This window comes from Ips typographus, linkage group LG12 (assembly GCF_016097725.1).
Source record: "Ips typographus isolate SLU linkage group LG12, UJ_Ityp_2.0, whole genome shotgun sequence".
NCBI lineage: Eukaryota > Metazoa > Arthropoda > Insecta > Coleoptera > Curculionidae > Ips > Ips typographus.
The window spans coordinates 10,585,296-10,595,565 of record NC_138433.1 but is presented as its reverse complement, the minus strand read 5'-3'; the positions used below and the strand labels follow the sequence as shown (position 1 = coordinate 10,595,565).

Here is a 10,270-nt window from a genome sequence, read left to right as displayed (position 1 = left end):
ATTTCTGGCCGAGTGGTGTGCGTTTCGAACGGTTTAATTTCGGACTGGGCCGCAATTTTTTAGAAGCAAATCGGAGGATGTCCTCCAATCCGATCAACGGATGAACTCATTAGGAAATGACTTATCAGGAGACAATATTCGACATATTCCAACGCATAATGACTATCAAAATTTTGAAATTTTTAAGTTGTTTTATCAAAACGTTAGATCCCTTTTAAACAAAATAGATGAATTGTTACTGAGTATTGCTGAAAAAAATTTCAATGTTTTGTGCTGTTACAAAATTTATTCGCAGGACTTTCTCATAAGCATTTTCCTGGTTGATGGTCAGTTGATTGGGTTGATAATTGCCACAAGTTGTTGTTTAGCGATATTAATTGGACTATTATGGGAAAAATGTATATTGCTTAGTCTAACTTCCAATGCTTTAAATTTTGATGCCTTACCTTGTCATTAAAATAGAATTTTCTTGTTTTTCACTTAATCTTTGCTATTCACTTGACTAAAATTAACTAAAGTTATTGGCAATTTAAATGACAGTGCGATGCTTTCTTCTTTAATATGACCCTAACCTACTTGAACCTCTTTTCCGGTTAACGAAAGTTAACCTTGGTTTTTCATGATTTTTGGTTCACACCACATGGTAGTCAACGATCTCAAATCGCTTTAAAGCGGATTTAAATACCACTTCAACCCTTTGTGACTCAAATTTATAGTGGAGAGACGGATTCTCTTACCCAATTATTGTGGGGATTGATTGAGTACAGGACAAATTGAAGTGACCTCTAAGAGAGGTTCGAGAAGGCCACATTCCATCCAAGGTATGATTTTAGAGAGCATCCTCATGTATTTTACCCTTTTCTAATTAACGAATTATTGCTAACTTACCCCGAAAAAGAGACTGAGACGCCAATCTTCTTTTGTAGGCCTTTTTATCGACAGAATATTCCTTATACCTAAGTCTCAACTGCACATACTGCTTGGATGACAAGGTCCTAGGGCAACCCATTACCCAGCTAACGTATTTGAGGCCAGTAGCCTGGGCTGCTGCGTTACTTCGAGCTGCCAGCTAACTATCCTGGACTCATACGCCTTTTCTGAGAACGTCCCAGCTGATCGAGCAGTCTCAGGAGCACTCAGGTGGGTTCTTTCCATTTATTTGGCCTCAACTTAGAGTTCTGGAAGCCGATTGGCACCAGGCACTGCAGACAAGCCTGCATTTTGTTTTTAATCCCCTTTGACGGTTGCCACGTTAAAGTAATTCTCCTTAATTGGACTTTTAACTGTAGAAAATCAGAAGTGTTATCAATAATAGGTGGTGAAATTAGGTAGATGTTCAATAACTAGCCTGATTAGTTGGGCCTATTTCCTTGTAAACCGAAGGCAAATACGTATCTGCTGAAGGCCCCAGAATGGGTATCACCCCCGTTTTTGTTACATAAGTATATTCTGACTTTGGTATCACTTTTGGACTTCATCTACCCTAAGTTATTCAAACTATTCACCATCCATAAAGACATACATATGTAGGAAAGAATTAATCACTGATACTGTTAAAATAAAGTAAATAAATAAGGAGACTCAGGAGAGTTAGGTTAAGGTAATCTCTTTCTTCTTTCGAGTTGTCTTCTTTTCTTAAATCGTTGGTCAAGTTTCGGTGGTACTGGATTGGTTAATAAAGTCTTGCGAATATTTGGGATATTATTTCATTGCGCCTTTCCCGCTTTTGATTGAACGATTGTCGGATCCTACCGCGGCTATAAAAGTGGGTGGCGCCTATACTTTGTTTGTTATTCAAACTTTGCCATTACTCACGACCACTCTACCTGAGTTTGGCCGGAGCATACGCCGAAGGGTCTGACGTCTGCGCTACCAAATTCCCGTTAAGCAAAACAGCTTTCCATTACCGAACATTCATTTACAGTAACAATTTTAAAGGAAAGTTCATAATTCAACAATCTGGAACTTGTGACAGTGCATTTCTGAACATTGGCTCGACAGCGCTACAATGAAAATTCTGTGTCTGTCGGGCTACGTTTTAGGATCTGTGTTTTGTAGGAGTGACTCTAGGGGGGGGGGGGCGTTGCGATCTTTCTGGAGTCGGGGCTCGAACATAGGGAAGTCTGTGTGGTAAGTGACTTTACTGTGCCGAAATGCGTTGAGGTTACTTGTACTTACATTAACAAATTTGATTTGAACATAATTACCTTGTACAGACCGCCCTCAGCAAATTTTGATATCTTTATTGAAAAAATAGAAGGAGCTATTACAGCTCTGGGACACGAGAAACGGGTACTCTTGGTGGGGGATTTTAATGTGTTGTTTAATACTGATGATAGGGGGGCAGCCAGACTAACTGATTTGCTGGGAACATATGGTTTCAGTTCACTAGTTCATGCCTCAACCAGGGGCGATAACTGTCTGGACAATGTGTTTACGAACTTTCTGCTTGATTCCATTGAATTGGTGGTCTGTGATAATGGTTTGTCAGACCATAAGGCACTCGAATTACAACTGCCTATTGAGTCTACGAACACTATTGAAAAACAAACCTATCAAATCCATAGACCTCTGACTGAGGAGGGCAAACACAAATTTTATAACATGTTAGAGGTATGTAGTTGGTCATTTCTGAATAATGATGAAATTTCCACTGACAATAAATGGGACTCATTCTGTAGTACTTTAAAACTATTCATAGAAACTTGTTTCCCGGAAAAAAGGTATAGATTGAGAAACAGTAATGCCCTGCTGCCTTGGTTTAATGATGAACTGAGACAAAAACGAGAGCAACTACATTTTCTGTGTGACCTATGCAGTCAGTATCCATCAGCCGAGAGGAGTAGACACTTATCCAGGTACAGATCTCATTATAAAATTGCAATTCAAACAGCAAAAAAGAATTATAATGACAATTACATTTCAAGATCTCGCAATAAATCAAAAGGGGTGTGGGACATCATCAACAATAACAGGTCATCCAAAAAGAGAGAGACAAAAACGAACTGTACAATTACTCCGGACGAATTCAATTGTTATTTTACCGGAGTTGCGGAGTCCCTGCTTGAAGGTTCGGCGTCGGCCGATGACGTGCCATTTCGTCCTGAGTGGGACGTAAGTGCTTCTTTTAAAAATTACACGCGAGTTGCTTCTGGCTCCATTGACAAAGCTCATCAATCTGAGCCTTATGGAAAAAATCTTCCCTTCCTGCCTCAAGGGGGCAATAGTGGTGCCAATTTTCAAGAAAGGTGATAAAAGTAATTTGTCCAACTACAGACCCATATCTCTCCTGCCGGTGCTCTCAAAGGTGATTGAGAAGTGCATGGCGATCCAGATTGCCTCGTTTTTAGAGGATAATTCAATGTTAAGCCCAGATCAATTCGGATTTCGTGAAGGCAGAAGCACTGTTCAGGCAATACTGAACTTGGTGAGTAACATCCTCGAGGGATACGAGAGTAGGGAACACACAGTCACGGTTTTTTGCGATTTAAGCAAGGCTTTTGACTGTGTGTCTCATAATCTTCTCTTAAGAAAACTTTCTTATTACGGCTTCGACCGGAACAGCATTGCCTTACTAACATCATATCTAAGTGGCCGGTCTCAGTGTGTATCCCTTAATGGTAAAAGCTCAAAGAGGGAGACTATAAGGACGGGTGTCCCACAGGGCTCGGTTCTGGGGCCTCTTCTCTTCTTACTGTACATTAATAACCTAACCTCAATAGCCCATGATGAGAAATATATTCTATTCGCTGACGATACCACCTTTTCCGTCCGGAATGTCGACCTTAATGCGGCTGCTGAAGCCTCTCAAGCGGCTCTTGCTCGAGCGCGGGTCTGGTTTGAGAAAAACAACCTAGTTCTCAATGAGGACAAAACTTCCCGCACTGTATTCTCTCTTAGAGATACGGCCAGCATCCCACACCTTAATCAGGCAACCAGGTTTCTGGGCGTACAACTAGACACTGAATTGAGATTTGACTATCATATAGAAGAACTAGCTTCCCGTCTCCGGGGCGCGGTTTTTGCACTTCGAAGACTATCGGGTGCGGTAAACGTTCAGATTATGTGCACTGCTTACTTCGCCCTCTTTCATTCTGTCATGTCCTATGCTGCAATAATCTGGGGTCACTCCGCGGGTAGGCGACGTGTTTTCGCTCTTCAGCGTAGGGCAATCAGGGTGGTCTCGGGTTTGGGCTACAGGGATGACTGTAGGGAGAAATTCACAGCTCTCGGTATAATGACGTTCCCTTGTGTTTATATATTTAAAAATTTAATGCATCTGAAAAATAACTTCAACCATACCACAATGCATATCGATGTGCACCGCTGGGAGACTCGTTTCGGAGGTGACCTAGTGATACCTTTTCATAGGTTAGAGAGAACAAGAATAGGTCCAAATTACTGGGCACAAAAATTTTATAATAAACTTCCACACAGTTATAGGCTGCTTCCCGTAACCCGGTTCGAGAACCGACTTCGGGATTATTTGCTTCGAAACCCCTTCTATAGTCTTGATGACTTTTTGAATAGTAGTAGCTTAGTATAGTGATACGTGTATGTGATTGTAGTATATTAGTTCTAAATTCATTGTCAAGTCTTTTGTTTTTTGGATGTAATTGTCTAATTGTCCATTTTAACAAATCTAAATATTACTGATCAAGCTTTGTTTTGAACTATATTTTAGCACTTATTTTAGGAATTTTTTTAGCATCATATTTGCAATTACTTATCTATGTTAGTGATTGCTACTATGTATCCTTGACGTGTGTAAACCATCTGGTGCTTAACATGAATAAAGTATTATTATTATTATTATTATTATTATTATTATCAGCTTTGGTGCAATCAGACTTAATATAAGATGCAAATACCCATAAGTTATTCTTCTCACACCACTGCCAAATTTCTCTGGTTACATGGTTTGTGGAGGGTATACAGAAGAATGGATCTAGGTCTAATGTTTTTAGTAAAACATTTCAAGCCAAGGAGGGTTGCTTTGAGTTCTAGAAAGTTTATATGGCGGGAGAGCTCTGGTTGTAACCACAACTCTCTCGCATGCTGTAAACCGCAGACTGCCCCCAACCAGTTTTGCTAGCATTAGTGAAAATTTCTAAGTAAAAGTCATGAGAACGAATTTTATTAAAATAATTGGATATAATACTAGTCCACCAGGAAAGTTCATTTCGGAATACCAATAGTTATTAGGTTAGACTCCTTTAAGGCTAAATATGTGTGCCTTTCAAACTCTTTAGTGTATAATTTTCCATACTTTACTGCTGGACAGGCTGACACTAAAATACCAATAAATTGAGCAAAAAATCTAATAGAACAACTATGGGCTGTTAACAAAGAAGATAAAAATTTGATAATTCTTTGTATTTTAACTTTGGGTAATCTTAAGTCTGGTGAGCTAAAAAGAAATTTAGAAGATAAATTGACAATGGATGGTACGTATATAATTCGCAGACAATTTATAATGTGATAGCGGTTCTGGTTCTTGCTGGTTTGTTTTATTTTGGTTGTAAAGGTGAGTGGTGTATTTTCTTGGTAAAATACGTCCGAAAATTCTTTACACAATTTTAAAATTTCTTCTTTTTCTTCTTCATTTAGGTGATTTAATCTTAATTGGTTAAAATCTAGTCTTTGTTTTGGAGAGTCGTCAAAATTATTAAGGTCTATGTTTTGAATTTCTCTGTGATTAAATTTTTCTACGGAAAGGGGTTCAGAAAAATCTAAAGTTACAGGCGAACATAAGTTATTTAAGATAGTAGTTAATGCATATCCCTCTTTTGCTATTGTTAAACATTCGGGTATCTCACAATTATGAATTTTTTGATGTGGGATAATTATTTCACCTTTAGTGATATCAGTTTTCACTCTTATCACTTGTTCAGTGCGAGGTGAGATGGTTATGCAATTTAATACTGGTTCTGTTTTGTAGAACATAAGTTTTATCTTTGCATACGGTGTAATTAAATATCCGCTGTTAAAGTCGATGTTTGCTTGTAGTAACTTGAGATTATCTAGCCCGATGAGGCCGTCGAACACGTTGTGGAACTTGAATAAGTAGAATTTAAGATTTTGCTTATTAGGAAGTTTAAAAATGCTAGATGCTGGAATTAAAGCACTGTAGCGATGTGCTGACTTTTGAAACACTGTACTAACAATGAACGGATCATCAATTATGCAGTTATTGTAGTACTTTTGAGCTAAATTAGGATTAATAAAAGATTTTGTGGAACCAGAATCGATTAGAAGTTTGATGTTAAATTCAGGCAATGAAATATAAGATAGTTCACTAGTATTGGTAGAGTTTAAAGATATGACTAAGTTTGATTGTCCTTTTGAGGCGTCATCGAAAAATTTATATTTTTCTCTTGCGAAACTGAGTCACACTCATTGTCAAAAGTAGGGTTTTCTGGTGTCTCTTGTGAATATGAATACTCAGCGTATTCTGGGTTATATTCGTAGTAATTTGTCATATTATTTATATTTGCATATTCGGGGTCAACGCACGCTTCTGGCAATGCATATTGATCAAATTGATCGTAATTTGAATTGGACTGCGTTTCAGCGCTGTACAATTCTTCAACAACGTACTTAGGTTGATTATTTTGGAAATTTCCTTGAAAGTTTTGTGAATTTGGTTGAAAATTAGGCTTTGGAAAACGATTATATTGAGACAAAGGTCCTTTTGGGCCTGAAGTGCATACACTCATCGGTTGTGGTGCTGGAAGTGATTTGTTTTGATTGGGCTTAAATACGTTTGATTGATTTGGCCTTCCAAAAACTTGAGAGTTTGTTGGAAACCGTTGCGGCATTCTATTGAAATTTGGTCTTATATTGATGGGTTGTGAAGGAAATCTGTTGAAGTTACTCCTAGGCATAAATAAATTATGCGGTGTCTGTGCATTGAATGATGCAAAATTTTGTTGCGGTTGTGCAACAAATGGCATTCTGAATTGCTGATTAAAATGATTAGCTTGGGGTTTAGAATTTGTTTTCATAACCTGCGTGGATTGGTGTGGTAATCGGTTAGACATATTTTGGAAATAATGATTATTATATTCCTGCGTAACGTACTGAAGGGCTTCAGCTAAAGATCTGGGTTTCATACAACGAATCGTTGTCCCTATAGGTTCCTTTAACCCTGATAAGAAAGTTTTTAAAGCTAAATCGTTATATAGTGATTTCTTTAGCATTTTTCCACCATCGCTAGATTCGTGGCAATCTATATAAGAACATAGTAAGTTTAATAAGTGTAGAACTCTGTCATAAAATTGGTTTGGATTTTCATTTTGATTTTGTCTTAACATAACTAGATCCCTATTTAAGCAAGCTTCATCCCTTTGATCAGCGAAATTTCGGTGAAGAATAGATTTTAAGTCCTCCCAAGTGGATATATTTTGAATGTATACAACAATTTTTGCTGTACCCGAAAGTTTTCCGATCAAACTGTTTAACAGAAAAGTATTTTGAAAATCCAATGGATTTGATACATTATAGAAATTATCAATTAAACTTTGGCAGGTTGTCAAATACCTGTTTAAGTCATTAGGATTCTGGTTTAAATTGTGGCATTGTAAAACTACTTAAAATATGATTAGATAAATCTTTTACTTCTTCTTTTATAATTAGTGGAACTTGAAGCAATTTTTTAGAATTATCAATAGAGTCAGTTAAAGGGTTATCAGAATTTTCTATCGATAAGCTACTTAATTCTTCAATAATTGTGTCTAAATTCGACATGAAAAAATTGCACACTTACATAAAAACGATGACCTTGACCATATTCTGCCTATAAGGGTCCAAATCTTCCGGATGGCGATGTGGTCCAACCAAAGTTTGCGATCCTTGCAAAAGTGCCCGATGCTGTGACACTTTCCACCAATATGATGAATTCGCTGCCCGGTAACTGTAAAACTCGTCGATATGCCCTCGAACAAGTCTTTTTTGATTATCGAACTCGCGAACTATTCGAATCTGTCACAAATCGTTATACGAAAAAGTCCCTCAGCGATTGATTGACTTTTGACAGATCCTACCGACTGCGCCAATTACGTCTTCGAATATGGTAAGACCGTTTTTAAAAAATACAAATTACAAACTAGTACAGAAGTATATTATGTTACATTTAAGCACTTAATAATAATTATAATGCAATACGCGATGACACTGGTTTTGTTCATGGAACTGCATACTCAGCATCTGTCCTGGTCTATGGAGGTGGTACAACCTCGTGACTTAACTCGTGTATATTAAAAAGACTTACAATTTACAAATATTAATGAAATTTACAAAAAGTTGCCGAGAATCAAAAAAAAACAATTAAAGTGAAATTTAAAAAAACAAAATTGAGCTAAAAAATAAAAAAACAGAAAAAGTTTTCCCAGTGTCAAACTGTCTCTAACTGCCCTTACCATTTCTTAAAGACGATGTTTGGGTCCTGGAACCTCCAGTATCCTCTCCCCAGTAGTCAGTAGTGGCCACCGCTGATTTCCAGGTAGGAAATGGGGTCCAGAGACTGGTGACAGGTACCTAAGGCAGAAAACAGCAGAACACCAGGGAAAACGAACAAACAGCTTCAACACTTGTTCCGGCAACCAAAAAGGTGACCAGAGGCAATGACAAGTGTTGAAGTTGTTTAAAGCAAACTAATATAAACTAAAAAAAATTAAACTAAATCAAGTAAGGAATTGACCTGGTGGTTCAACTCTGACCTTCTGAAACTCTGTGGCTGATGGTCGGCTTTTCCAACACGTGGGTTGGTCCGGAAAACTCGAGGAGAGGAAACTTCTTTGGTCGGGAAAACCCTTAGATCTCTGGTCAGAAAACCCTCAGATCTCTGGTCGGAAAGCAGTTAGTTTTCTGGTCAGAAAGCCCTTAGATCTCCGGTCGGAAAGTCTTTGAATCTCCGGTCGGAAAGTCTCTGAATCTCCGGTCGGAAAGTCCTTGAATCTCCGGTCGGAAAGTCTTTGAATCTCCGGTTGGAAAGACTTTGAATCTCCGGTCGGAAAGTCTTTGAATCTCCGGTCGGGCCGAACACAATACTGTGTTGGAAAATTGGGCCGATACAAAACAATTCAAAAGAACCAACAATAAAACCAATTTACCTGTAATTCGGCCAGATGATCACGGATTAAAAAAAAACCTAAGTCACACACGTGCCACAACGCTCAGAACCTAGGTCAGATGTCGGCAGTTCGGGTGCTGTAGTGGTAAAGAGACCGATAGCACAAAGTGGGGTGATTAAATAGGCCACATGGCACTTGACACAAAGAAACACGACCACAAACCGACGCTTCCCCGACAAAAATCGAAACGAATCACGTGACTACGGCACCTGATAACTCATCAGGTCACGCACCCACATTAACCACAAAATGTGCACAAAGTGCAAATGGAGCTATTAAACGATCGGAATCGGTCTACTAGTGTAACTAGGCAAACGGCCCACGGTAACTAGGCAAACCAAACGAGTTACGGACGAAAACTCTATTTCGTACGTAACAATATCCCCCTGGAAAGTTCTGTTTCCATAAAAAAGAAAAGCTAAAGTAGAAGCCTGCATATAAAATGAGTTTTGGGCCTATGCACCCTAAGCTCAAAGTCATTTTGGTTTAGTCAAGTGATTAAGTTAATTTTGGACTGTGATATTCACTGTTCATTTGCTGTTTAAATGTTTATTACATTAATCCAATTTTCATCAAAATGACGCTAAACTTCAGCCCGAATCCATTTATTTATCAACTAACTTCAAACCTAATATAATAATTATATGGGGATTTAAACTGATATTGAGAAAATATAAGAAAAAAAAATTGTTTCCTACCTGTTTCATAAAAGATTTTATTTATTGGGAAAAGTCGCCAACTCTGTTCATCCACTTTTGCACTGTTTTTTACCGCCCAATTAAATTTTTCCCGATCCTTAAATGGCGGCCAAAAAGCTTCACGCTTTAATGGCGTCAACCACGCTTGACTTATTACTGCAAGCCCGCCTGTATCACCGTTGTCTGAGGGCTTAAATTCGACGACCGAAAACATATTGAAAATTTGATAATCGCCACCCATCTAGAACTATCAGAAGGTAAGATACCATCAACCATCAACCAGCCACCCACAAAGCACAGAGCACCGACACCGATCGCAAGCCCGGAAAGCCCAAGACGAAAGGACTCTGTCGATTGTCAAGTTGCCGGTGCGACGCGCGTCAGCCGTCAGCTTATACAAGTGACATGACAGTCATGACATTAAAGACATGTCGACAA

General features: G+C 38.4%; 2 long non-coding RNA genes across 2 annotated transcripts; one reads left to right on the top strand and one right to left on the bottom strand.

The window, feature by feature from the left end:
* Positions 1-541: 541 nt before the first annotated feature.
* Positions 542-1,695, top strand: LOC145736545 (uncharacterized). The gene is made up of 2 exons (XR_014180003.1): positions 542-821; positions 927-1,695. It is a non-coding gene; the product is annotated as an uncharacterized LOC145736545 (long non-coding RNA).
* A 6,537-nt stretch (positions 1,696-8,232) lies between these two features.
* LOC145736472 (uncharacterized) lies at positions 8,233-9,388 on the bottom strand. Its single transcript, XR_014179964.1, has 3 exons — positions 9,114-9,388; positions 8,421-9,050; positions 8,233-8,359 (listed from the first exon to the last, which is right to left on the bottom strand). It is a non-coding gene; the product is annotated as an uncharacterized LOC145736472 (long non-coding RNA).
* Between the last annotated feature and the right edge of the window lie 882 nt (positions 9,389-10,270).